At 36.3% G+C, this 4,311-nt stretch overlaps 1 pseudogene; it reads left to right on the top strand.

Annotated features, from left to right (window-relative positions):
- Positions 1 to 2,304: 2,304 nt before the first annotated feature.
- Positions 2,305 to 3,500, top strand: LOC102502556 (heterogeneous nuclear ribonucleoproteins A2/B1-like; annotated as a pseudogene).
- The last annotated feature ends 811 nt before the right edge of the window (positions 3,501 to 4,311 follow it).

Raw genomic sequence — 4,311 nt, 5'->3', positions numbered from 1 at the left:
AATAAAATTTCTATCTGGTTCTATTTATTTTACTGCTTGCACTGTGTTCGACAATATCATACCAATTGAAATGACACTCTTAGAATTCCCCACACAATATCTTCTGCATAATCAGTAAAAGTGTAAGAACTTTAAAGGTACCGGAACCCCCTCAGCTTTCTGTTCTGACAGCATTTTATATATGTGTGTGTACATACACACATATATATATATGTACACTATTTTGTAGTATTTTTAATGCTTTTTATGTATTGAACACAGTTTTTTAAAAAATGTATTCGCAGGCCAGCAAATGTCAGGGAGGTTGAAAGTAACACTGTGTGTGTGTGTGTGTGTGTGTGTGTGTGTGCATGTGTGCCCAAAATACAGAGAGAAGAAAGCAAGAAAAATATTACAGCGTGGCCATCCCCTTGGAGGATGAGTTCTCTTTCTTTTTCTGTCTCTACCTCCTGACCAACACATGAGCCCTATAGCAAAAACAAAAACAAAGAAAAAACTAACTATAAAAAACTGTTTGCTACATCAGAAATAAATATGTAAAGACACATGTAAATACCACAGTAAGGTCTGATCATGCCGTGGTCCTCCTCCCAATCTCCCAGCCATTCATGGTCACAGGTGCACTTGGGCATACCTGGCAGGTTCAGATCAACCTGGGATCCAAACTTGGGCTTTCCACGGGACTCCAGTATGGTGTTGTAATTCTTCAGTAAATTTGTCATTGTGATTGGAACACTTTGTTTGATTTTTTAAAATATACATTTTGGCACATTACCATGAAAAATATTATGTGTGTATCTGTGTGTGTGTGTATGTGTGTATTTGTGTGTGTCATTATATCTGCAACATTTGATTATTAAATCTCCTAGTACACACACACACACGCATATGTAGTAATTAGCTCTAAATTTCAAAGATTTTGCAGTATATGCAGTAGAAGAATATGTTGTTGTTATTTATAAGTTTAATGAAATATATTAACATTAATTTCCTGAGTTTGCTCAGCATGTGGTATTTTGATGCTATTACCCATTAAACCCATGCAACATTGCTTTTTAGAGAGTAAGTCATTAGTTTTTTTACTTGAGATATGTAGTTTCAAAGGTGAACTTTGATAATGATAGAAATGTGTAGTACAATTTTTTTTTTCTTTTCCTTTCTTTTTTTTTTTTTGAGAGGGGTTTTTGCTATAGGGTGCGTGCACTCTCCAGACAAACAGAAAGAGACAGAGAGACAGGAAGTGAGAAATAACACCGTAGGGGGGATGGCCACGCCACAATCCCTTCTCCTCCATTCTCCTCTCGGGATCTTGGGCACACATGCACATGCGCCTGGCGTGAGTTTTTAAGCCCCGGGTCCCAGACGCAAACCGCGGTTGACTACATGGGAGTATAGTGACATAGACATTATGCTAACTGCTGGTCCGATGTAGTACAATTTTAAGGATGTTTTTACAAGTTTCAAATATTTTATGTTGGTAGTACAATACATAATGTAATCAAATATCTCCCATGAGAAATACAAAAACTATATTTTTTGGATGTAGTTTAATAAATACATACATGATAAATAATTTTAAGGTGATAGAAATATTTATAAAACATTTAAACAGTGCATAATTATATATAGTTTGTCATAAAAATATAGAATTATGATGACATAGCAAGAGAAAAAAGACATCAAATATGAAAGAAAATATAAATTAGTTACTTCTATAGTCTTAAAATTTTGAAGGATAGCTGTTGAAAAGTTTAATCTCTAAAAATATAGTAGCATAAATTAGAATTTATTTTATACAAGAATGTTAACAACATTTTAATTTAGTAACTTAGACTCAAAAAGGAAAACTATATAATCATCTCTACATATATATAAAAAAATTTTATTGCCAAACCTTGAGTGCTCTTGAGAGAGAGAGAGAGAGAGAGAGAGAGAGGGTGAGAGAGAGAGTAGAGAGGATCTCCAAATTAAGGAATGGACACTCTGCAATCCCTTCTCCATTTCTTCTTCCTATTGGTATTTTGGGCTCAAACTTCATTATTCCTTAGGTGGATATTCTATTGTTCCAAGAAAATTTGTTGAAAAAATATTTTCCCCTCACTCAATTTTCCTGGGAGCTTTATCAGAATTCAATTGACAGTAGCAGCAGTGCCGGGTCCTGTGTGGAGGCTCTCCTGGCGGCGTTGCTTCTTGAACAGCCGTCGTTCTCACTATAGCGCCAGGATGAGTCTAGCTCCTGTTGGTCCGCGGAGATCTCTCTCATCTCGCTCCGCTGTAGGAAATTGGGCTGAAGCGACTGAGTCCGCGATGGAGAGAGAAAAGGAACAGTTCTGTAAACTCTTTATTGGTGACTTAAGCTTTGAAACCACAGAAGAAAGTTTGAGGAACTACTACGAGCAATGGGGAAAGCTTACAGACTGTGTGGTAATGAGGGATCCTGCAAGCAAAAGATCAAGAGGATTTGGTTTTGTGACTTTCTCATCCATGGCTGAGGTTGATGCTGCCATGGCTGCGAGACCTCATTCAATTGATGGGAAAGTTGTTGAGCCCAAACATGCTGTGGCAAGAGAGGAGTCTGGAAAACCAGGGACTCATGTAACTGTGAAGAAGTTGTTTGCTGGTGGAATTAAAGAAGATACTGAGGAACATCACTTTAGAGATTATTTTGAGGAATATGGAAAAATTGATACCATTAAGATAATTACTGGTAGGCAATCTGGAAAGAAAAGAGGCTTTATTTAGCTTTGTTACTTTTGATGACCATGATCCTGTGGATAAAATTGCTTTGCAGAAATACCATACTATCAATGGACATAACACAGAAGTAAGAAAGGCTTTGTCTAGACAGAAATGTAGGAAGTCCAAAGTTCTAGGAGTGGGAGAAGAGGCAATTTCGGTTTTGGAGATTCACATGGTTGGGGTGGAAATTTTGGACCAAGACCAGAAAGTAACTTTAGAGGAGGATCTGATGGATATGGAAGTAGACCTGGCTTTGGAGATGGCTATAATGGGTATGGAGGCAGACCTGGAGGTGGCAATTTTGGAGGTAGCCCTAGTTATGGAGGAAGAAACTCTACACTTCATGTTCTAGACCCTGAAACACAGACGAGGCAATACAGTAGAACTCATGGCAATGTCTGATAGAGAAACTTAGAATATTCTTAGTTAAACACTATGGAAAAGGAAATTATGTTAGTGGAAATTACAATGATTTTGGAAACCATAACCAGCAACCTTCTAACTATGGTCCAATGAAGAGTGGAAACTTTGGTGGTAGCAGGAACATGGGGGGGACCATATGGTGGAGGAAACTATGGTCCATTAGGCAGTGGAGGAAGTGGGGGTTATGGTGGGAGGAGCCAATATTGAGCTTCTTCCTCTTTTCCATGGGCTTCACTGTATAAATAGGAGAGGATGAGAGCCCAGATGTAACAGAACAGCTTCAGGTTATCGAAATAACAATGTTAAGGAAACTCTTATCTCAGTCATGCATAAATATGCAGTGTTATGGCAGACAACACCAGAGCAGATGCAGGAAGCCATTTTATGAATGGATTGGATTATTTAACAACTTACCTTACTGTGGAGGAAGGATTGAAAAAAAAAATGCCTTTGAGACAGTTTCTTAGCTTTTTTATTGTTGTTTCTTTCTAGTGGTCTTTGTAAGAGTGTAGAAGCATTCCTTCTTTGATAATGTTAAATGTGTAAGTTTCAGGTGACATGTGAAACCTTTTTTAAGATTTTTCTCAAAGTTTTGAAAAGCTATTAGCCAGGATCATGGTGTAATAAGGCATAACGTTTTTCCTTTAAACAATTTAAGTGCGTGTGTAGAGTTAAGGAACTGTTGTACATTTATAATTTAATAAAATAATTCTAAAGAAAAAAAAAACAATTGACTATAAATGTAAAGATTCACTTCCAGATTCTCTACTCAATTGCATTTATCCTTATGGTAGCACCTCAATGTCATTATCACTGCTTATTTATAGTAAGTCTTGAGATTGAGAAGCGAATGTTCACTCAAACTTTGTTGTTTTTTTTTTTTCACAAAATTGTTAGGGGCTATCCTGAGTCTCTTGTCTTTTCTTGTCAATTTTAGAATCACTTTACAATCTAAGAGGAAGTGAATTGGAATTTTATTAAGTATTATAATAAATCTATAGGTCAATTGAGAAAGCATTACTTTCTTAATAATAAGACATCCAATATATGAAAGCAGGGTCTTTTTATTTAGATTTTATTTCTTTCAGAAGTATTTTGTAGTTTTCAGTGTACAAGGTTGCAATTGTTTTGTTAAATGCATTCTAAATT

The sequence above is a fragment of the Tupaia chinensis genome, unplaced genomic scaffold (genome assembly GCF_000334495.1).
Source record: "Tupaia chinensis unplaced genomic scaffold, TupChi_1.0 Scaffold000432_1, whole genome shotgun sequence".
NCBI classification, from domain to species: Eukaryota; Metazoa; Chordata; class Mammalia; order Scandentia; family Tupaiidae; genus Tupaia; species Tupaia belangeri.
Note: the sequence above shows the minus strand (reverse complement) of the source record. Positions and strands in the feature narration are given on the sequence as shown.